This window comes from Coloeus monedula (assembly GCF_965178545.1).
Source record: "Coloeus monedula genome assembly, chromosome: W".
NCBI classification, from domain to species: Eukaryota; Metazoa; Chordata; class Aves; order Passeriformes; family Corvidae; genus Coloeus; species Coloeus monedula.
The window spans coordinates 3,148,439-3,173,102 of NC_138821.1; the positions used below are offsets into that span (position 1 = coordinate 3,148,439).

At 45.5% G+C, this 24,664-nt stretch overlaps 1 long non-coding RNA gene across 1 annotated transcript in view; it reads left to right on the top strand.

The window, feature by feature from the left end:
* The window catches only part of LOC309584658, a 35,719-nt gene extending 12,712 nt beyond the window's left edge, over nt 1–23,007 (top strand). Inside the window, exons 3-4 of the long non-coding RNA XR_014227260.1 lie at nt 9,925–21,728; nt 22,427–23,007. This is a non-coding gene — a long non-coding RNA (uncharacterized lncRNA). The remainder of the gene's footprint in view (nt 1–9,924; nt 21,729–22,426) is intronic.
* The last annotated feature ends 1,657 nt before the right edge of the window (nt 23,008–24,664 follow it).

Sequence of the window (24,664 nt, forward strand, 5' to 3'; positions counted from 1 at the left end):
GTGCTGCAAAACTTTTCAGGGCAGATCACTTACCATCTGCCCAGCCATAAATTACTGCAGTTGGCAAAATCGACCATACCTTCCTTGTGGCCGAGAAATAGTCGAGTGCCGATGCAAGGACCCACCATCTTTACGGATGGTTCTGGGAAAACTGGGAAAGCCATTGTTACCTGGAAGGAGGGATCTGAATGGCAGGTGCTGAAGGGCCATGAGTCAGGCTCTGCTCAGTTAGTTGAATTAAGGGCTGTTGTTACAGCGGGGATTACTGTAAGACGCATATATCAAACCAGGAGTCCCGTGGAAAAGAAATATATATGGACAGATTCTTGGTAGATGTTTCAGAGATGTTTATTTCTCCAGCCGCATGGCCAGGGCTCTGCCGAGGAACTCTCACAGTTCTGGGCCGAGCGTCCTTGCCCGCGCAGGGAAACACAAAACCAACCAGTGGGGAACGAGGCTGACCAGGGGCTTGGGAACCCTGTGCCTCCCCTCAGGGCCCCTCTCCCATGGCTACATGGCGGGGGGAGGAGACCCCGACAGGCTGTTACCATGGCTTTTCAATGATTCTCACAGGAACCTTTGAATTTGGTTACTGATTCTGCTTACATAGCAGATATAACGCAATGCTTAGATTGTTCACTTCTGAAGGAGGTGAACAATGCGGCTCTATTTTCACTGTTGCAAACCTTGTGGTCTTCAATTCAGGCTCGAGTGCATCTGTATTACATTCTGCACATTCAAAGCCACACCGATTTACCAGATTTTCTAACAGAAGGCAGTGTCAGGGCTGACATGCTGGCCAACCCTGCATGGGTAGGGCCTCAGCCTGACAAAATTGCACAAGCCAAGGCATCGCACAGTTTCTTCCATCAAATTGCACATACCCTGCAGAAGCAGTTTCATTTAATGCCAACCAAAGCGCGTGACATTGTCAGCGCTTGTGCTGACTGTCATGGACTCGCTGCACCTTTGCCAGCAGGGGTAAACCCCAGAGGGCTAAAAGCCTTGCAGATTTGGCAAACAGCTGTAACACACATCCCTGAATTTGGTCAGCTTAAATATGTGCACATGTCTATTGACACTTTCTCCTCAGCTATGTGGGCTTCTGCTCACACTGGAGAGAAGGGCCGTGATGTCATTGCCCATTGGAAATTGGCTTTCTCGGTCCTGGGCATGCCAGCTACTGTGAAGACCAATAATGATCCTGCCTACGGCTCGGAGAAGACGTGGCAGTTTTTACGCCTATGGGGTGTAGACCATACCTTTGGTATCCCACATTCTCCTACTGGCCAAGCCATTGTCGAACGTGCTCATGGTACCTTGAAGCGTGTTTTGGACAAACAGAAAAGGGGAATGCATGGAGAAACCCCACAAAGCCGACTAGCAAAAGCTTTGTATACAATTAATCACCTTACAGTACCACAAAATTCAAATAATCCTGTTATTCTGAATCATTTTCTCTCATTACAGTCTGCAGGCGACACATAACTGTCCCGGGCAAAAGTCTGGGTACGGAATTTACTCACTAACCAGTGGGAAGGCCCACATGAGCTTATCGTTTGGGGTCGTGGGTATGCTTCCGTTTCCACAGATACTGGGGTATGGTGGCTACCTGCAAAATGCGTTCGCCCTGACCTATGGCACCAGAGGCAGAACAGGCAACCTCCAAATGATGACCAGAACGCCAACCATCCAAATGGCGACCAGAATGTAGATCATCAGCTTAATGACTCTTCTGATCATGACCAGGATGTCAACCATCAGGCGGATGGTCCTTCCATAAGCAATTACTGGGGTGGTCCTTCCACAAGCAGAGACTGAACCTTAAATTTCTTGTTATGGAGTCAGATAGTAAAGCCTTAAGGACATATTTAGAATGAATAACTGATGTAAATTTCTATTTAGGATTAATAGTGGAATTGTTATCTTATAAAACAAAAAGGGGGAATTTTGGATACAAAAATGCTGTTAGCAAGAAATTTTCCTGCTTCTTTCTAGGCCCGTGAGATACTTTTCTCTCTCATGAAGATATTTGCAGAGTTCTGTAAACTATGAACACCTGCAACCTTGTAGAACTATGTTTATGGTACAGTAGAAAAATATTTTGACAATGGATGTTTTAGGATTCTAGCCAATCACCCCAGGGGGTGGCTGATCCTTTGTCCAATTAGACTATGAAGAAAAAAAGTCTATAAAAGAGTTTATAAAATAATTAAATAAATCAATCTTGCTGCACAATTCCTGCCTGCTGGATCTCTCTCCTCCTCCCTACCACTGCAGGATGCAGTGATAATCATGGGGTTAGGTATTCCTGGTTGTAATGACCCCATAGGTGACATGACTGCATTGACTGCCCTGAGATCCTGTATAAATCTCCACTTGCCCGATTTCTTAGGAATAACGAAGATAAGTGTGTTCCACGGGCTGGTGGAAGGGACTATGTGACCCAATTGTAGTTCCTGTACAAGGATTCGGGCTTGGTGAAGCCGCTCACTTCTTAAGGGCCACTGGTCTTTTCATACCAGCTTATCAGTAAGCCAGGTAAGTTTCAGAAGTGTCATTTCATCAGTGGCCTCTATCAAAAATGTGTTGAAATGATCAAGCCGCATTGAGTCAGTAAATCTCACCCCCACAAACTGTCTGGGATCGGGAGTACATACGGTCACAAGGTGGCTGTCTTGCCTTCTGGTCCAACGATGTGTAGTTCTCTGGCTGATTGCCACAGTATTTGATGTCCGCTGACTCCAGAGACAATTGCCCTAGAGGGTGCCAAGGGCCAGTCAGGAGGCCACTCCTTCTGCCCTATGATGGATACATCGGCTCCAGTATCAACCAATCCAGTAAAAGACTTAGAGTCTATTTGGGAGGTGAGTAATGGCTGTTGTGTTCCAATTACTTTGGACCAAAAGATCTGAGGAACACCTGTGCTCCCAAAGCTCCCATTGTTTCGTTGCTGCTGCAGTATTGGCACTGGACAAGGAATTGCTGGCAGTGGTGAGTTGTGCCAAACATGTCCCTTCAGGCACAGTGCAAGGGGGGTTAGGAGTCCAAGCCATAATTTTGATTTCCCCTTTATAATCTGCATCAATAATTCCTGGTAAAATAAACAGTCCAGTTCAAGTGGTAGAAGAGCAACCCAATAATAAAGCATGAGTTTGAAATGGTAGTGGACCAAAACCAGCAAGTGGGTAATAGATGAACAGAAGCGTCTTTTAAGACTGTTGTAGAGCTGATGGCCACATCCAGGCCAGTGGAGCCTGGGGTGCCCCTTGCCAAACCTGAGTTTGCATTGGGGATTGGCTGAATTGGGCCCCGTTGGGTTGAGGGGCACCGGCCCGTGGGCCCCTGTTCAAGTTTCCCTGCTTTTGGAGTGGGTTGCCATCCTTGTTGAACTTATGACTACTCCAATGAAGGCCTTTTTTGCAGCAAGGACAGGGTTTGTTTGGCTTTTTACTAGTTTTCTGTCCCTTTGGGCATTGTTTCCGAATATGCCCCTCTTCTCCGCATGCAAAGCACTTAATAGTTGCTTTAGCTGCTTGCAAGTGCTGGGCAGTTGCAGTAGCAATTAGGTCTGGCTTATATTGTACTGAGCCAATATTAGCACATGCTTTGATGTAATCAGCAAGTTCAGCATCAGCATGGTTGTGTATTGAAACTAGGGCTTTTTTACATTCACTGTTAGCATTTTCATAAGCGAGGGATTTTAAAACAACATCAGCTGCTGCTTGCATTTCAGTTTGCTGTCTGACCGCTGATTGCAGTTGGTCAATGAAGGCGATATATGGTTCTTGAGCACCTTGATGAATGGCAGCAAATCCTGGCTCTAGGTTTTTTTATCAGGTACTTTCCTTAGAGCACACAAATCTATAGTTGTTGTTTGGTCCCAGGCTTGGGGTTGTAATTGTAGCTGGGCATGGGCAGTGGCATACATGCTGGTCCCTGACAGCTGGGGTGCCATAATATTAAGTGGCAGATTGTTGCAGTGGGGATACTGCAACATGCATATATCAAACCAGGAGTCCCGTGGAAAGGAAATATATATGGACAGACAGATTCTTGCTAGATGTTTCAGAGATGTTTATTTCCCCAGCCGCATGGCCGGGGCTCTGCCCGGGAACTGTTCCAGTCACGGGACCAAGGGTCCTTCTGCCCGCGCAGGGAACACAAACCAACCAATGGGAACGAGGCTGAGCAGGGGCAGGGAAACCCCGTGTCTGTCCCCTCAGGGCCCCTCTCCCAGGCTCCATGGCAGGGGAGGAGACCCCAACACCTCACCCGTTTTATTTTAATAAAAGGAGAATGAAAACAACTGGATAAACATAACAAGAACAGTTTCAAGACAAAACAAGCCACCCTCCTGAGTCTTTAAATGTCCAATCAGATTCTGTGGAACATCTTAGGGCTGACAGAAGGGAGACAGAACTCTCTGAGCATGCTTTGTGGGGAAACTGAGGCAGGAGAGGGTTTAACTTCTTCCCTCCCCCTTTTCATCCCCCACTCGGCATTGGAAAGGGATTTTTGGGGAAACAATTTGCAAAAGCATGGTTTTGTGAGGGAAACCATGGATAAAAAAACAGATTAGGAATACACTGGGGGTAATAGGACATAGGGTAAAAGGGAAAGGTGGGATTAGGAAAGGGAGACTGTAGGGGGGGCTTACAATGGAGATATTGTCTAACATGAATCCGATTTTTTGCATATATACTGCCTTTTACAGGAACACCATCAGGCCCAGTGACCTGCGATGCTTGTAACCCTTTTCTCCCTAGCACAATTTTGAATTCCACTACCTCTCCATCTCCCAAGCTTGGGATGCATTTTTCAGGGTTATTCTTTTTAATAGCAGTTCTATGCACGAATATGTCTTGCTGGTTGTCACACCTTGTTATAAAACCATAATTTTGCTTAACATTATACCATTTTACTATTCCTAAGATCTTAGTTACTATGATCTTTTCCTTTTTCCGAGTGGCTGCTGTTTTCTGTCTCGCTGCGTCTTTGCTCTCTCTTTCGGTCGCTCCCGTGTTGGAATTGTCGGGGCTGCTGGTGCCTGCGCGCTCTTCCCGGGGTCGCTTTCGGGGCTGCGCAGGCCGGGCCGGGCCGCGCCGCTCAGTTCTCCGTGCGTCGCCTCCTCTAGTCGCAGCTTCGCTGCCGCTGCCAGGTGCTGTACCCACGTCTCGGCCGGGCCCCCGAGCGACGACTCCCCCGTGCCCTGCTCCAGCGCGCATCTCAGCTGGGCGCGGCTCCGCTCCACCGCCACCGCCGCCAGCTGCCGCCCACGCGCTGCCCCTCTCGTTCGGGCGTTCCCGGGGCTCGCTCCACCAGGCGCTGCGCTGGGCCGTGCGGGCACCGCCGGGTCCCGCCGCTCCCGCCGCGCCTCGCTCCGCCACCGACACTGCGGCTCGCGTGGCTCCGCCTGCACGTGGCCTGGGCCGCATGGTCCCTGAGCCAGGCTTCCCTTCGCCAGGACACAGCTGACATTGCTCAACAGTCTTGGTAATTAAATAATATTCACGAAAATATTCTTCCATCGGCATATATTTTGACTCCAATATTAACTGTGTCCAAACGGTTTTCCAAAAGCCCTTGGTAATAATTAAATCCCAAGAAACATAGAAAAAGTTCTTAAACAACCATGCCAGGAAGTGTTTCAGTTCTTTTTGTGCTTGAATTAAGCTAAAATTTACAAATCGTTGTTTAAGAATCATTTTAAGTTTGAGATAAATGTCCATATGCGGCTCTGAAAGCCAAGAGTCTTCCCACGGTTCTTCCATAGTTTAGATATGGAATAGCAAAACAAAACCAAGAAGAGGAATCCAAAGTTTCCAGGGTTTACTCACACAAATCAGTCGCTTAGGGATCGGGGATCGTTCTGCTCACAAATCTCCACCATTATGTTGCAGTGGGGATACTGCAACATGCATATATCAAACCAGGAGTCCCGTGGAAAGGAAATATATATGGACAGACAGATTCTTGCTAGATGTTTCAGAGATGTTTATTTCTCCAGCCACATGGCCGGGGCTCTGCCGAGGAACTGTTCCAGTCACGGGACCAAGGGTCCTTCTGCCCGTGCAGGGAACACAAACCAACCAATGGGAACGAGGCTGAGCAGGGGCAGGGAAACCCTGTGCCTGTCCCCCAGGGCCCCTCTCCCAGGCTCCATGGCAGGGGAGGAGACCCCAACACCTCAGCAGATTTTGATTGCCATTATTTAATGCCTGGGTTTGAGCCAGATCTACAAGTTCCATCCACCACACAGAGTATTGCCCCCCCGTTAAAACTGTTTTAAAAAGAGATTTCCAGTCCACTGGTAGCATGGTATGCGATTCAGCCATAGCATCTATTAAATTCATAGTAAAGGAGGAATGCAAGCCATTTTCCTTCACCAATTTCCTTAGTTCTTTAACCATTTCATAGGGCAACTGTTCATGGTGTGGATTCTGATTGTGGTATATCACAGGCATAGGTTGTAAAAATTCAATATCTCCCTTCTGTAGAGCTCTCTTGTGGCAGCTTTGTATGAACCTTTCTGGCTCAGGTTCAGTGGGTAACATGTCCTCATGGTCATTAGGAAAGCGAGACGTTGCATAGGGAGGAGGACGAGTGGGAGAAAGGGTTGCAGCTGCCTTTTGGCATGCTGTCTGTAATATTTCTTCTGTGCTTGGAGCAGTGGCTGCCATAACGCATATTGGGGCCAGAGGAGGGTATAAATCTCGTTCTTGGTCAGGATTGACCAGCCCCAGATCAAACGGATCTTGGCATTCCAGATCATCCTCCTCAGGAGGAGATGATAGTGGTTCATCTGAAGGGACATGGTCCACTTCCTTAAATTGTTGCAAGGCAGAATAGATGGCACGCCAAGTCACAATATCATCGAGGTGAACGTCATGGTGAGTAACCTGATGAGTTTGTAAGCATTCTCCAACTTTTTGCCAATGACTAAGTTCATAAGAACCATCAGAGGGGTACCAGGGGTAGTTTTGTTGAATCCAAATGAGTAAGGATATAAGTTTCTGTGGTATTACTTTAATCCTTGCTCCCTGGTAATGCACAACAAAGAGTCTTTATGGAGTCTTTGAGATTTGGTTGCGCCTTGCCCCATAATTAAAGAAAAGTGCTGCCCAGCCGCTCGCTTTGCTAACCTGGTTCTATAGCCGTGATGAGAGGAGCTCCTCGGTGATCTTGCAGCCCCAACACAGTGGTTCATCTGGTGTGTATCACAGGACTGGATCACCGTAGCAGTCGTTAGCCCACATAATTGAGCACCATTTGTGATACATGAAGGAACGAGACCCACAAACAGCAGAGATGCAGGTGAATCTAAGGTTTATTCAGAAGCATCAGTATATATATCCTTACTTCTAAGAGCTTTGTTGGTTACAGTTTACAGACGTGATCACAGTCCTACAATAAATCTGTCTTCTTGACATTTTCCATTGTTGTCTCCAAGACCATGGTAAAAATAGCATGAAGAGTGTGCGTAAAGTGTGTGCATCTTATGTTGATGTAGAAGTAGAAACTCGTTCGTTCAATTCTATCTCAGGTGCATGCTGTGTCAGAGAGACCTTTCGCTGGTACTGCTGGCACTGCTGCTGTCATTCTCTGTTTAACTCTTTCCTTATACCAACACCTGTTAACCCAACAAAGACCTACACATCTTTTAAATACACCCAGGGTTGGTTTTGCATGGCCTGGTTTTTGGTAGCGTGGGTGGGCCACAGAAGTGGCTTCTGTGAGAAGCTGCTAGAAGTTTCCACCATGTCCGGCAGAGCCAATCCCTGATGGCTCTGAAGATGGGCATGCCGCTGGCCAAAACTGGGCCAGAGAGAGATGATGGTAACAACTCTGTGATAACATATTTAAGAAGAAATCAAAACAAAGTGGAGGAAGAGTTTTTTCTAGACAGAGAAGAGGAGGAGGTGAGAACATGTGAGAGAAAACAACATGGAGGCACCAAGGTCAGTGAAGAAGGAGGGGGAGGAGGTGCTCCAGGTGTCAGAGCTGAGATTCCTCTGCAGGCTGTGGTGATGACCATGGTGAAGCAGGCTGTCCCCCTGCAGCCTGTGGAGATCCATGGGGGATGCAGAGATCCACCTGCAGCCCGTGTGGGAGGTGCCCATGCTGGACCGGGTGGATGCCTGGAGGAGGCTGTGATCCAGTGGGAGACCCGGTAGAGAGAGGGGGCCCTTGCTTCCAGGCTGAAGCAGCCTGTCCTTGGAGGACTGCACCCTGTGGAAGAGTGACCCATGCCACAGCAGTTTTGGGAGGACTGTTTGCCCATGGGAGGGACTCATGTTGCAGCAGTTTCAGGAGGACCGCTGCTCATGAGATTTGGAACCATGCTGGAGAAGTTCAAGGAGAACTGTCTCCTGTGGGAAGGACCCCACAGTCTCACAGGGGAAGGACTCCTCTCCCTGAGCAGTGGAAGAAGTTGTCAGGTGACGAACTGACCAAAACCTCCACCCTGTCTCCCTGCACTGTCGGTAGGAAGGAGTGAGGGGTTGGGGGAAGAAACGGTGTTTTAAGGGCTTATTTTACTTCTCATTATCCTCCTCTGATTTTGTTAGTGATAAACTCACTTTGTATCTCTTAGTTGAGCTTGTTTTGCCCTTGGAGTGTTTTCTTCCAGTCCTTATCTCAACTCATGAAGCCTTCATTAAATTTTTCTCTCTCCTCTGCCCAGCTGTGGCAGGGGAGGGCGAGTGAGTGACTTTCGTGGGTGCCTGGTGTTTGGCCTGTGTCAAACCACGACAGTGACTCAACCACTTCCCTGAGCAGCCTGTTTCAATGCTTGACAACTCTTTCCATGAAAAAAAAAATTAATATCTAATCTACTTCCCCTGGCACAACTTGAGGACAATTCCTCTTTTCCTATCCCTTGTTACTTGACCTCCTTTCAGGTTGTTGTAGAGAGTGAGAAGGTCTCCCCCAAGCCTTCTTCAGGCTAAACAACCCCAGCTCCCTCAGCCACTCCTCATAAGACTTGTGCTCTAGGGCCTTCACCAGTTTCATTGCTCTTCTTTGGACATGCTCCAGCACCTCAATATCTTTCTTGTAGTGAAGGGCTCAAAACTGAACACAGTATTTGAGGTGTGGGCTCACCAGTGCCTGGTACAGGAGGACAATCACTTCCCTAGTCCTGCTGGCCGTGCTATCTCTGATACAATCCAGGATGCCATTGGCCTTCTTGGCCACCTGGGCACACTGCTGCCTCATGTTCAGCAGGCTGTCAACCAACATCGACAGGTCCTTTTCCACTGGGCAGCTTTTCAGCCACTCTCCCCTAAGTCTGTAGCTCTGCAGGGGATTGTTTTCATCCTACTGCAGCATTCAGCACTTTGCCTTCTTGAACCTGAGCCAATTGATTGAGACAATCTAGATCCCTCTTGGGAGCCTTCCTACCCTCAAGTAGATCAACATTCCCACCCAACTTGGTGTCATCTGCAAACTTACTGATGGTGCACTCAATCCCCTCATTCAGATAATTGATAAATGTATTAAACAGAACTGGCCCATGGAACTGCACAATGCCCATTGTGTAAGAAGGAGAACTGGAAGGCAATCAGCCCCATTTTCTGCCAACTATAGCAGTTCACCAGGCAGTCAGGTATGACTTTGGGGTTCCTGACCACTAGGGACCACCACAGAGACCACAGGACAGAAGAACGCATGCATAAAGGGGAGGGAAAATATGTTAATGATTTTTGGGAAATGATTATCATATGTATGTTTATTCTGGGACAATCAATGAATATGTATGTAAAATACAGTATATAAACAGAAACTTTCCTGTGCTCAGCATGCATGGTATTTCAGAGGGGATATTCCCTCATGCATTCAGCTGAATAAAGAATGCCTGCTTCTTAATCCTACATAGGTGTTAAGGAATTTCTTTTATTTTTACTGAATTTTTGGTAACAGTTTTGGCAACACAGATGGAACATACTCCTGAATTTCAAGGGATCCGAGGGATCATTGGACTTCCAGACGGCACCACGGCATTCTTGAGGAGAACCCTTGATCCCCCGTCTGAAGGAAATCTGAGCAAGACCCCTGGTAAAATAAAGGCATTCTTTATTTAAAAGTGTTTCCCTGCCTGTAAGGCACAACAAAAGCCTTGCAGGGTTGGGTTTAAAGGTACCTTGAAACATAGATTTAGAGGAAACATAAAGATTTTAGTCATAGGCTTGGGATTTCAGTTGTAGGCTTGGGCCCAGTGAGGGTTAATCAAAATAGTTAGGAGAGCTGGACCTGAAATAGAGTTTTAGATGTTAGTAACTGATTACCAAATAACTGATGATCTGTCATTTGCATGTTTGTTTAGCTGTGCTTAGAATAAGGAGCAGAAACATTGATAAGTTGGTGTATAGAATAAAAATTACCAATTTCCTCCCTTTGTGGGAACCCATCCAAAAGTCATGCAAGAGGAAACTTAGAGGTCACTAAAGTAATTAGGATTGTTAAAACTCAGAAAGGCAAAAAGGTCAAAGTGAGGAAGATGAGTTACTTCATCTTCCTTAGGACCACTGACCCAATTCAAGACCACCGACTCAATTCAGAACACACACTACGCATGCCTAATGACATGTAAGCTCATTTCCATATGAAGCGGAGAATGGGAGGTGTTAACACTATGAATATGCATTTGCATTTTGGATATTCATAATATTTGGGAATAAAAGGTATCATGTTTGCTTGTATCGGGGCCTGCGTCTTAGGGAGCTATCCCACGCAGTGCCTGGCGCCAAATAAAACATGCACTTTCTAACTCTAAACTGTTAGAGAGTTTTTGTCTGTCTCAGTTGGATATCGATATTAGATCGATATTCATATTTTGGTAAATCATTTTGGCGACTCTGGTGGGACCCTGCTCTATCTGGCCGTGGGGCCAGGGGTCTGGGGACCACCCCTCGGGCACCTGCCCCGCACTTTTGGGGAGAGGGGGCTCCTTGATCCTCTGACACCCCGGGGAAAGACCAGGACCTGCCAGAACCACGGACAAAGAGGTATGTTTTATAAAATTGAAGGGTACCTGTTGGGGTTTTAGTTTAGTCTTAGTTTTTTTCCTGTTAAAGGAATTTTCTCCCATATGCATGTTGCTCGGGGACAAATAGCTGTACTTAAGAAAGACAAAAAGGGAGTGGGGCGGGCCTGGCTACTCCTTTGTCTACACCTGGGTGTAGGGGCAGTTCGCTCTGAGCGTCCGGAGAGAGAAGCTGCAGAGAAAGGAGCTGCTGCTTCTTTCTTTTTGGCCGTTCTTTCTTCCTGCTGGAAACAACGCCGGGACCCCAAAAGCCGCTTTCCCTGCCCTGCCCTGCCCCGCTGCTGCTTCGAGCTTTCGCTACGCTGTAGCCCTGTTCACCCTGCCTGCCTGGGCATCCGTGGGGTTCTCCCGTCTGGATACATCTCGCCTGCCACCCGGGATTTGCGTTCGTCCCTGCCGCTCCAGCCTGCCGCTCTAGCCTGCCGCTCTAGCCTGCCGTTCTATCCTGCCGTTCCAGCCTGCTGTTCCAGCCTGCCGTTCCAGCCTGCTGTTCCTGAGAGTCCGGGATCGGCTGCCCAGGGGTTTGTGAAACCTTTGTTCCTTCCCTTCCCGGGATCCCAGGGCACGGGTGCCGCGTGTTTCCCGAGCTCTCTCCGGAGCGCCCCCTGCAGCCGCACCTGCCCTGCTCACCGGGAGCGGCCAGCGCCCCTGCCGGCTGCTAGCGGAACTGCACCCGAGGGGAAAGGGCCCGACAGCCGAGAAGGCTTGGACTGGGTTTGTGTTTGCTGTTACTGCCATAGTTGTTGTTGTTTTGTTTGACTGGTTATACACACACATATATATATATATATATAGTAAAGAACTGTTATTCCTATTTCCCACATCTTTGCCTAAAGGTCCTTGATTTCAAAATATAATAACTTGGAGGGAAAAAGGGTTCTATCTGCCACTTCAAGGGGGGCTTCTGCCTTCCTTAGCAGACACCTGTCTTTCAAAACCGAGACAGTACCTTAAGGAAGGCAGCTTGTAAGACACAGCGGGACGCCCTGTGCGAAGCGGAAGCCTGGGAAAGTTTGGTTGTAAGTGTCCGCGGAAAAAGGGTCTGTTTCCCGTGAGGGGAGCAGAGCTGCCTCTGTTTCCCAGGGAGGGGAACGAGGCACAGGGACTCTGCCTTGGTCTCTTGTAGAGGAGTGCCAGGCGCGCAGCGTGAGTGGCCGTATGGCGTGTGTGTGTGTGTGTATGTGTGTGTGTGGGTGCGGGGTTTTAATGGCGGTGAGAACTCCGGCTTGGTTCGTTCCCGTAGAGGGGAGCAGAGACTGCGTGCCAGCATACCAGAGGAGTACAGGCGGTGGCGACGGGAGCATCGTCGGCTCCGGTCCGGTCGGTGGCTTAAAATCAGCATTGGCTTGTAGTTTGGAATACGAGTGGTGAACAGAGAGAAAGAGACTAACTTTGAGTCCTGTGCGCATGCATTAGAGATGTGCTGGAGGTCTACAGGGACCTCTTTGGATCAGAGTACGGACCCCCTGGGCTGCACAAGCGTGACAGGGGTACGGTGGCTGGGTTATGCCAAAGAGTGCGTTGAGATTATGAATTAGCAGTGTGTAGTGTGTGTGTGTTTAGTTAGTTGGTATTTTGATTCGTGTGTATTTGAAGCGGATTAGCTACGTATTCGTGTGAAAAGGTTGTAAGAGTTTGCGTTTAGTGGAGTTGGCAGAAGGATTTTTGTGTTTGAGAGAGCGGAGGAATTTGATCTTTGTGTATGAGTTGTAAGAAAGGCACTAAGTAGTGTGTGTGAGTTTTGAGTTGTGTGAAGGGTGACGGTGAAATTTGATTAAGAATTTAATGAAGAGTGGTAATTGTGTGTTTGAAAGTTGTTGAATTTGCGCTTAAAGGAGCGAGTGGAGCTAGTTTGAAGTTACGCCCGGCGTCACCTTGACGACCGGCAGAGTGATTGGAGTTTGTAGCCTTGGATTTTTTTTTTTTTTTTGTAAGCCTTTAGTATATCTTGAAAAGTTTGATTGTAAGTGAGTTTAAATTTGGTAGTTTGGTGCAGGGTAACATCCAGACGAAGGGCTAATAATTTTAACCTTAGCAGCGAGGCAGAGCAGCGTAGTGCAGAAGCGGCAGGGGCTAAACCTCCCCCCCGCTCGGCAGAGTGAGTGAGGCTGCAGCACAAGCTGTAACTCGCCAGCTCGCCAGATTTTAGCGGAGCCTTGCGAAACCCCAGCAGAATATTTGCTCGGGGTTTCAAAAGGCTTGCAGTAGGTTTTATAAGTTTAAAATTGTTGGTATAACTGCTTTGAGTAAATTGTTTTAAGCATTTGAATATGTGGAGTGAGTTTTATGTGCTGTGTGAATTTTTTTAGATTTGAATAAAAAGAAGGGGTTTTTGGGGTTTTTTTTGAGTGGTGGAGTGTGTGAGTGTGTTGTGAATTTTATTAACAAGCTTTTTGTGAACTTTAAAATGGGGGCAAACGAAAGCAAAGAGGCTCCTAAGAGTAGCCCCCTGGGATGTGTTTTGACACACTGGAAAAAGACGGTGAATCAGAGTGGTGCAGAGACCAAGAGAGAGCTTATTTAGTTATGCACCCAATGGTGGCCGCTTTATAAACTGGAAAGGGGTGTGAAGTGGCTGCCTTCTAGTACACTGGATTGTGAAACATTACTGCAACTAATGCTTTTTCTTAGACATGAGCAAAAATGGTCAAAGGTTGTTTATGCTGAATTATTTTTCACTCTTCGAAATCAACCTGAGTGATAAAAAGAGTGTGGGATCAGACCACCCTCTGATCCCTTAGTATTGGCTTTTGAAAAGGAAAACAAAGTTAATAATGAAAAACCTAAGCGATGTTGCAGTGCATGTTCGGTAAACCAGAGGTGTACCCATCCTGACAAGGTATATCAGGTAAAAGCCCAAGAACAAGAACTGGCAGATCTACTTAAGTCACCCCCTGAAAAGGGAGATGGGGGAGGGGTAGCAAATGATACAGAATCAGAGTTACCATCATCTCCATCCCTGAACCCCGCTCCACTTTTTATTTCATCTCCCTCTGGGAAATCGATAACAACTAACCTGTACCCACCTTTACCAAGCAGTGACAGCAAAGAGGATGAACCACCTTCCCCACAGGGTCCTATAACATTAAGGACCTGGGGGCAAACTAAAAGAAATATACAAGCACCTTTAAGGGAAGCAGTAAATTATGAAGGGATTCCTATATTAGTTAAAATCTCCTTTTTATTATAGATATAGAAGCCTGGGAAAAAGTGGTCAGAAATTACCGGAGTGACCCAATAGGGGTTGCTAAGAAATTTAAATTTATGGTAAAGCAACACAATCCTGATTGAGCTGATATTCAGTTACTGCTTGATGCTCTAACTGAATCAGAAAAGCAATTAATTATAAAGACAGCTGTGAATATAGCTGAGGATGATTGCAGGATAACACAGGAGGATGTTAAAAAGGTACTTCCTCTTCAGGATCCAGAGCGGGGCCCTAATGAGCCAGATGAAATGGCACAGTTAAAAAGGTACTGAGGATTCATAATAAAAGGGCTAGAAAGAGCAATCCCATAAGCCATAAACTGGTCAGCCCTGTATGCTATTAAGCAGGGTCCCTCTCAAACACCTTTTGAATTTTTAGACAACTTGCAAGATGCGATACATCGCCATACCACCTTGGATCCTGGATCAGAAGGAGGAATGCAGCAATTAGTACATTTATTTTTAGGACAATCCACAGGAGACATCCGGCAGAAGCTTCAGAAGATGCAAGGTCCAACAATCCAGAATCTAGAGACTTTGCTTAATGTGGCATGGAGAGTTTATAGCAATCAGGAAGAGGGTTACAAACAGGGGATGCAAAAATTAATAAGGGTGGTAAAAGAAGAAGAAGAAAAAAGAAGACTGGGCCCTACCCTAGGGGACCCTCTGGTTATAGTTAAACTAGGGAACAAAGAAAAGAAAGTGGAATTTTTAGTGGATACAGGAACAACATATTCAGTGTTGAATAAAGCATTGATACCCATATCAAGTGATTATGTTGTAGTGACAGGGGTAACTGGTCAATCTGAAAAGGCATACTTTTGTAAACCACTGAAATATAAGTTGGGAAAACAGTGGGGAATTTATCGATTTTTATATGTGCCTAATGCTCCATCTGCACCTTTGGGCAGAGATCTGCTAGAGCAGCTGGAGGCATAAATAATATTTAAAAATGGAGAAATCAGTTTGGAAGTAAAAGACCAACAATATATAGAGTTGCTGAGCCTAATGCTAATAACTAAAGAAACTGAAATAGTAAATGAAAAATTATTAAGATAATGAATTAAGTATTCCCTGCAGTATGGGCCTCTGATACCCCAGGGAGGGCAAAGACTGCCCTGCCAATTCAAATTAAGCTTAAAGAAGGGAAACGGCCTGTAAGGGCCAAGCAATATCCCTTGAAAAGGGAAGACAGAGAAGGGATCAAGCCAATTATTGAGAACTTTTTGCAAATTGGATTGTTAAGGGAGTGTCAATCTGATTTTAATACTCCTATTCTACCCGTGAAGAAACATGATGGGTCATACAGGTTAGTATAAGATTTGAGGGCAGTCAATAAAGTAACTGAGGATTTGTACCCAGTGGTTGCTAACCTTACACCTTGTTAACTCGTTTAACACCTGAACTAACCTGGTTTACCGTTTTAGATTTGAAGGATGCTTTCTTTTGCCTCCCTCTCCATGAAGCCAGCCAGAAAATTTTTGCATTTGAGTGGGAGAACCCCAAGAGTGGACACAAAACTCAACTCACATGGTGTGTATTACCCTAAGGGTACAAGAACTCTCCTACTATATTTGGAGAACAGCTTGCAGAGGATCTAGAATCCTGGGAACCCCCACCGGGAGAAGGACAGCTGCTTCAGTATGTGGATGACCTTTTGGTATCCACCCAGACCCAAGAGGCATGTATGAAGTGGACGGTAAGCCTCTTAAACTTTTTGGGCTTGCAAGGGTATCGGATGTCCCAAAGGAAGGCCCAGATGGTAAAGCAAACAGTTATTTACCTGGGCTATAAAGTAAGTGCTGGACAAAGAACTTTGGGACAAGAGTGCAAAGAAGCAATATGCCAGACCCCAAAACCCCAGACAGCAAAAGAGCTGAGAACTTTTCTAGGTATGACAGGGTGGTGCAGACTGTGGATTAATGATTATGGGTCGCTTGCTAAACCTTTATATGCATTGACTGCGGAAGGAAATAAGAGTCTGCAGTGGACAAAAGAAGCAACACGAGTCTTCGACCAACTGAAGAAGGCCCTCATGTCAGCTCCAGCCCTGGGACTTCCAGACGTGAGTAAACCATTCTTTTTGTTCTCCCACAAAAAGCAAGGAATTGCCTTGGGAATACTGGCACAAGACTTGGGCCCCTATCGGTGGGCAGTAGCCTACCTTTCCAAACAGCTGGATGCAGCAGCTAAGGGATGGCCAGGGTGCCTCAGAGCCGTTGCAGCAGTGGCAATAAACATCCAAGAGGCACACAAGTTTACCCTGGGCCAGAAAATGACTGTGCTAGTGTCTCATACAGTATCTGCAGTCCTGGAGGCGAAAGGGGGCCATTGGCTCTCCCCTCAGAGACCACCAGCCGAAAGGTAATAGAGTCTGGACCATTGCCAATGAACACCTCTGCACAAAAGGCTGAAATAATTGCTCTAACCCAAGCCTTAGAATTGGAAAAAGGGAAGAAGATAATTATTTATACAGACTCAAAGTATGCATTTGAAGTAGTTCATGCACATGGAGCCATCTGGAAGGAGAAGGGACTGTTAAACTCACAAGGGAAGAGTATCAAACATGCACCAGAGATACTAAAGTTGTTGGATGCGGTTCAGTTACCTGAGAAGGTAGCTATCATGCACATTAAAGCACACCAAAAAGTGAGTTCTGAATTGGAAGAAGGAAATATGCTGGCAGACAGAGAGGCAAAAGACGCAGCCAAAGGTGAAGTACCCAATGAAAAGGTAGAGGCAACATTAATACCAGATGGAAAGATTTGCCTTGAAGGTAGGCCAGAATACAACAGGAAAGATAGGAAACTTATAAAAAAGGAAAATGCAAGTTATAATGAGGAGGGATGGGCTATAACTAAGGATAACAAGCTTATAGTACCTCCTTATTTGTTGTGGTCGCTGGTGCAGAAAGAACATGAGAAAACACATTGGAGAATGGATGCTTTGTACAATTATTTGAAAGACAGGATTATGGCTAGGAGATTGCAAGGTGCAGTGATACAAGTAACTCCCTAGTGTGGTCTTTGCCTCCGAACTAATCCTAAGAATATTCCAAAACCTAACGTTGGTCAAATTGGGGAAGGATGCGGACCTGGGCAACAGTGGCAAATTGATTTCACAGAGTTACCCAGAAAAGGGGGGTATCGACACCTATTGGTACTAACAAATACCTTTTCAGGATGGCCAGAAGCCTTTCCCACTAGAACAGCTAAAGCTCAAGAGGTGACCAAAGCATTATTGCAAGAGATCATACCCCATTTTGGAGTTCCAGCCACCATGTCCTCAGATAGAGGGCCACATTTTATTTCAAAAATTGTACAACAAATCAGTCACCACCTATAGACTGGGAGTTACATACTCCATATAACCCTCGGTCTAGTGGCCAGGTAGAAAAGATGAACCATTTGATTAAGCAGGAAATTGTAAGATTGGGACAAGAAGCAAATTTGCCTTGGCCCCAGGCTCTCCCATTAGCCTTAGTGTGGATTCGAACAAAACCCAGAACAAAGGAAAAGTTAAGTCCATTCAAAATCTTATATGACAGGTCATATGTGGTTCAGGAAGGAACTTCATCCATTCAGGTGGGAGAAGAAACCCTGCATAGATATATGGTGGCCTTAGATAGCTCAGAGAAATTGAAAAGTATATGGCTGGGGCCCAAAGCAGAGAATTCGATGGGCCAGTACATGATGTACAACCTAGGGATTATGAGTATGTTAAGTCTTTTGCAGAAAAGACTTTGGAACCGCAGTGGGAAGGACCATTCCAGGTACTCCCCACCACCTTCACTGCAATCAAGATCAAAGAGCAGAAGGCCTGGATTCATCACTCCCGAGTGAAGAAGGTCCCTGAGAGAGTTTGGGAGGTAACGCCAGGCGATAACGAACTGAAGTTGAAGCTGACCCAAAAAGGCGATTGATGAATTCAGTTATGATGGGCATTATGTGGAAAGTTGGGACTTTACTAATTATTCTCACAATTGTAACAAGAGTTAAAGCAGTGCCACGCTGGTTTAACGTGACTGAAATATACCGTTGCCAAGGGAAGGCATATGATCCTCACTTTCGGAAGGCTTTGAACAAAATGCTCAGAGTCACAAATGCAAGCCTGTGAGAAGGAAAATATGTTTAAAGATGTAAATATGTATTTGTGCAGGATGGATTTCATGAGGCTTACCATCCGCCCATGAAGCTTATCCGATTTGGCCCTGAATGCTGTGACAAATGCTTGAGCAATTAAGTTTAGGCTTAAAATTGAAGGGTGTGCAACAAAAGCATATGATGAACAAATTGACCGCAGTAAGGAGTGACTTAATTAAATTGCAGCAATCCTCCTTGCTGGTCCTGGGTGATAACCATTGGAAACTGTCCAAAATATTACCAGATTGGGAAGATACAGAAGAGCAAGACCATGAACTGTATTATACCCCTCTGAACATAGAATGTGGGGACAAGAAATTAAAAGCCAGTGGCAAACCATTAAGGGAACAGTTAGGGTACATATGTGGAAGGATTTTTGGTAAAGACATTTGTTTGGACACAGACCAAAGCATTTGCCACTTTGAGGTGCATTCAATTAACCAAACAATGCTGCTAGTGTATACCGGAAAACGTTGCATCTGCCTCAGGATGGCATGTCCCACCATAACAATAGACAATTTAATCGTAAATGATAACCCAACTTAATTTGTGTATTTGGAATTTTATGAAAATTGAAGGATCACATCAGTATATAAAGGCAAGCCTGATTACTGTCCAAATCTTGCCTGTCCCTATAGGAATGACATTTGTCTCATCATTGGTGGGATGTGCTTTTCGGATGGTCACCGACAGCAATTGGTATACTCAATGTCTTGATTCATCCTATTATTGTACTGCTCATTTTAGTAAGTACAAGTTGGATTTTATCCGTGGTGATGCTTGTTTGGTATTGGAAGATGCTGCGGAGAATAGCAGCCTTGACATCACTATCCAAAGCGTATGGTTTTGCCTTGAATGAGAAAAAGGCCGACCATGCGGTTTGGATAAATGAAAAATCTGTGTATTGAGTAAAAGAATTTACTCACTGTTAAAAGAGAAGTGGGGAATGAAACATAGATTTAGAGGAAACATAAAGATTTTAGTCATAGGCTTGGGATTTCAGTTGTAGGCTTGGGCCCAGTGAGGGTTAATCAAAATAGTTAGGAGAGCTGGACCTGAAATAAAGTTTTAGATGTTAGTAACTGATTACCAAATAACTGATGGTCTGTCATTTGCATGTTTGTTTAGCTGTGCTTAGAATAAGGAGCAGAAACATTGATAAGTTGGTGTATAGATAAAGACAATTACCAATTTCCTCCCTTTGTGGGAACCCATCCAAAAGTCATGCAAGAGGAAACTTAGAGGTCACTAAAGTAATTAGGATTGTTAGAAAGGCAAAAAGGTCAAAGTGAGGAAGATGAGTTACTTCATCTTCCTTAGGACCACTGACCCAATTCAAGACCACCGACTCAATTCAGAACACACACTACGCATGCCTAATGACATGTAAGCTCATTTCCATATGAAGTGGAGAATGGGAGGTGTTAACATTATGAATATGCATTTGCATTTTGGATATTCATAATATTTGGGAATAAAAGGTATCATGTTTGCTTGTATCGGGGCCTGCGTCTTAGGGAGCTATCCCACGCAGTGCCTGGCGCCAAATAAAACATGCACTTTCTAACTCTAAACTGTTAGAGAGTTTTTGTCTGTCTCAGTTGGATATCGATATTAGATCGATATTCATATTTTGGTAAATCACCTAAGGTGGGAACAAGGAAAGGTTAGAGTCCCTTCTAGGAGCTCCTCAATGGCAATTGGTTATAACAGGAAACAAAACCTCAAAAGAGGTATAACAGGTGTCACCGCTGGGATGTATCTTGAAACATTGGAAACAAATTGGGGTTATCCCCTTACACGAGAAATACTCATAAAATATTGTAATCAGTGGTGGCCACTGTACATATTGGGAGATCAAGAGAAGTGGCCTAAGGATGGAACTTTACAGTATAATACCATATTGCTCTTAAGGTCGTTTTGTAGAAGGGAGAATAAGTGGGATGAAGTTCCTTATGTTGACTTGTTTTTTACCCTAAGAAATCATCCAGAATGGCAAAAGGAATGCAGGAGGGCTCCGCAAGATTCATTAATTTTAGCACTTTAAAAAGACAAGAAAGGCAAAGGGCTGAAGAGATGTTCTGCAGGCAGCATAGGACAGAGGTGTTTAACGTGTGGGTGAGAGGAGAAGGAGGATTTAGAGTTTATGGTTGCTCCCTGGCAAAGAATGGGGGAGGGAGATGATGAATCACCAGGAAATACATTTAGACGTATGAGTAGGTCATGGGAAAGTAGACTAGAAAAGAAAGAACATTTTAGGGAAACCGAGGATTTTAGTCTGATTGCGGGACACACTAGAAAGCGGCAAGGAGATGTTGGGGGAGATGCCAGGGAAGTTCTGATGGCCCCCCTCTGACAGCCGAATGGGAATCGTGGTCCAGTAACAGTAAAAACCCATTTTCAATAGTGGATTTAATGTCATGGAGAAAGGCGGTGCATTGCCCCCCCCCCCCCCCCCCCCCCTTTCTTTCCAGGCTTCAGTGTAATCTGAGAAATGCTTGTTAGGCCTTGCCCTTGAAAACAGCACCTGGGCTCAGCTCTTTCTGAGCTTATCAGAAATACTGTCTGCTCCCAGGAACTGCTAACAGGCTGCTATTTTCCTTATGACCAGCCTTGGAAAATATTCCTCTTGCCTGAATGGCATAACATTTCTGTTCTCACACTTTCAAAGAAAGTGGCTACCCAAACTGTGGCCAGGTGTTGCAATGTATGTGAACCATGACAGTGTGCCCCAGCCAAATCATCTTCAGTTATTCTTATCAGAGCCCTCAGGAATTCATCAAGGTTACTGAAATGTAAACTGTGCTAAATTGGGAAAGAAAAAGCTGAGAAGCAGAATACCAAGACAGCAAGTAATAGATAAAGAAGAGCTGTGCCGCACTGGACTAGAACCAATTGTTTTCTGAAAAGTGCGTGCAGAACGCGTGGACAAAATAGAGGCACCAATCAAGTAATGCGTGATCGCGTGTACAGTGGTTGCAAAATGCATAAGTAGAGTGTAATGCAAACAATAAATGTCTTCTGCGAAATCATATTGATTCGTTGTTCAGAAGTCCTGAGCTCCCACAGCCAGGATGAAACACTGCAATGGCTAAAGCCTGCTGTCTTCTGACCCTATAAACAGTGGTCCAAAATAGGGCCCTTTGAGCTCTCCTCAACTGCAGAAGGCCTGCTACCAGCAATCTCCCTCTGAGTGGGATGCCTCTCAGAGCTAGCAAACCTTCATGTTTGTTATACTTGGAGGATCGCCAAAACAGAACGTGTCCTGGGCTGATACCTTCACTCCTCAAAGCCTGATCCTTTGCCCGTCAGAAGATGCAAAAGCATCAGAAGTGAGTATTTTCACTGATCTCTGAGGGGAATTTTTCACAGGTACCTTGCTTGTACCACTTCTATCTGTGTGCATGCACGTGCTCATATGCTATAGCAAATCTGAGAAAAATACTGCTTTCTTAGATGTTTAAGTACCTCAGATATCTAAGTATTCAGGTCTGTAAGTAAGGTTAAGTTATAAGCTTACTTAAGTGTGGCTGTTGTTCTCTTGCTAAGTTGTTAAACATAAGCTAAGTGTCCTTTTGTTAAGTTGCTAAGTTCGACATTGAAGTTATAAGTTAGGTTAAATGCTGTTAAGTGTTATTCCTCTGTTAGATTGTTAAGGTTTAGCTATAAATTAAGGTATAAATTAAGTTGGGTATAAGTGTTTTCCCTATGTTAAATTGCTAGGATTAAGGTATAAGTTAAGTTACTGTGCTGTTAAGTTTGAGTGTTGTTAAGCTTTTAGGCCATATTCCCTTTTATCCTTGCCTGCCCTGTCTTCACACACTGCCCCCACCCAGGTAGTTTTCAATCCATTTTGTTTGGTTTTGTTGTTGCTTGTTTTCCCTTGTTGTGCCTTAGCTGTCCTGTAAGTAGTAGAGTGAATCTTGCCAATGAACTTATCGTGCTTTGTTGCTTAATATTAAATCTGACTTTTGCTCATACCCTTGTTGGTGATTTTTTAAGCGATCTCAAACACTCTCATTCATGACAGGCAGCAGGAGTTTATAGAGAAGATCCAGATAGAGTTGCCATAGTATTTGAAACCATAATTAGGACTCAGGACCTGTGGCAGTTCTCGACCCCCACATGTCCTCCCCAGATGGGGGAGTGTATTGGGTTGACCCTGAGTTGATGGACAGTCTTTAAGACCAATTACGCTTCTCACAATTTACATATTTAAACCGCACAGAAAGGCGGGACTTCCCTTTGGTCGGAGCTCGCCTGCTGGGAGGTGGGGGCAGCTCGGGGCCTCCCGGCCCCGCCGGGCCGGGCCGGGGCCACTGCCCCTTTCCCCCTTTCCCAACGCTGCGGCACGGACCCTGGGTGGCTGGGGAGGACTGCCTCAGAGCCACAGGCAGCTAAAACCAGCCATGGACTGCTCACAGCTAAGCCCATCCAGCGCGGCTTCTGGGGACCGGCGGGTCCCTCTCCTCTCCACGCGGGGCCGGCGGAGTCAACGGGAGCCGGCAGAGCCTCCTGTCTGCAGCCAGCACACTTCGTGCTGAACTGAAGAAGACACCACGCAGCCAGCAGCACAAAGGGAGCGAGGCTTTCCCCACCGTAAAGGCTGAACAAGAACACTCTTCAGCATGGCGGTGTCAGTCAGAGAGAAAGAGAAGTGAGTCACATGGGACGGAGCTGAGCATGGCGACTGGGAGAAAAGAGGGCGGTGCCACGATTCTGGCGGGCAGCTTAAAAGAAACCTTCTTGCATGCCGTGGTAAGAAACTGTAATACCACAAACTGTTTGTCTCTTTAATCCATTTGAAGAACATGGGGGGATGGAGTATCTTCGTGTGCCTGTGAAGATTGTGAAGAATGCCGATGCCAGGCTTTATAGTAGTAAGAGGCTGTTAGAGACTTGTGGCAAAGAAGAGCCTTTGTGTGCAGGCCAAAAGAACTTATCCTTAAAAAGATGAATAACCCCATGTGATGGCCCATGTTTTGCAGTGTGAAGGAACTGTGAGATTTTTCATGGGAGAGATGTTCTACACACAGCAGATTGTTTGTTTCCGGGCGGATCTGCTGTTAGTGGCAGTTTGGGAACCACGTGCAACTGAAGGAAAAACCCTTTTTTCCCTTAAGCATAAGAGAGAGACTTTTCAAGAACTGGAACACTGACTAACATCCCATGTTTTGTTATCCCTTGTGTGAGCTAGGTAAAAGGAGAGAAGTGCTGGCTGGAGGGGGGGGGGGATTTGCTTTAATTTTGTTTTGTTATTGTCTCTTTACTTTTAATTCTATTAGTAATAAAACTCTTTCATTGTACTGCAACTGTTTAAGGTTTGTGCCTGCTTTGCTTTTCTCCTAATTCTTATCTCACAGAAGGAAAACAAGTAAGTAATGAATATTTTGAACCAAAACCACTACAGGGAGAAAGTCCTTGCCAGGAGTAAGAGACGAACAGGACTTTTGGATCTTCTCGGTCCTCAGATTGTTTATTATATCTTATCAGTAATTTACATGCCTCTAACATAGCATGAAGCAGAACAAATACCAAAAGACAAAATGCAGGAAACTCAAGGCCCTTTTAAAGATAAATCACCCAATTGTCACTAAGAACGTACATTATTTTGACTTTTCTACCAATGCCTAATGAACTATCCATTCACGTAGCCCTGTACTGCGGCATTTCCTAGCCAATCATTCTGTGCTACCAACACTGCAGAAAATGGAGTAGGTGAAGAAGAAGGAAGAGACCTGAAAAACAACAGGGATCCTCCATCTTGCCTTCATCTACTTACCATACTAATAAACCTAAAACTTTAAATTTTTCACCCTGTGACAAACTATATATTGTACTATCACCTCACTCACACCCTTGTAGATTCTAATTCATCCCAAAGCCTTGGCAGCTTTCTCCATGGACGAAGGTTAAAAACAGTGTTTCCCTGGGGGGATGGGTCCCTCAGGACAGGCAGAGAAACATTCCCTGCACTCTGGGTTCCAACATCTCCCCCTCCTGTTTGAACCATGAACACTGCTTTAACTGCTTTGTTAGACCATTGTCAGATACACTGAAGTAGACAAGGTATAAATACCATGATGACTAAAATGACAATCAAAACATACATGCCCAATTTCAAGAGCCCTCTCCACAGTGGAGCGAGGCTCAACCAGTCAGACAGATCATCCAACCATTATCCTCCTTCAACTTTGAGTTTGGTGAAACCTTCTTCTAATTGTTGAATGCTCTTATGTATTGATACTGAATGGTCAGAAAGGTTCAC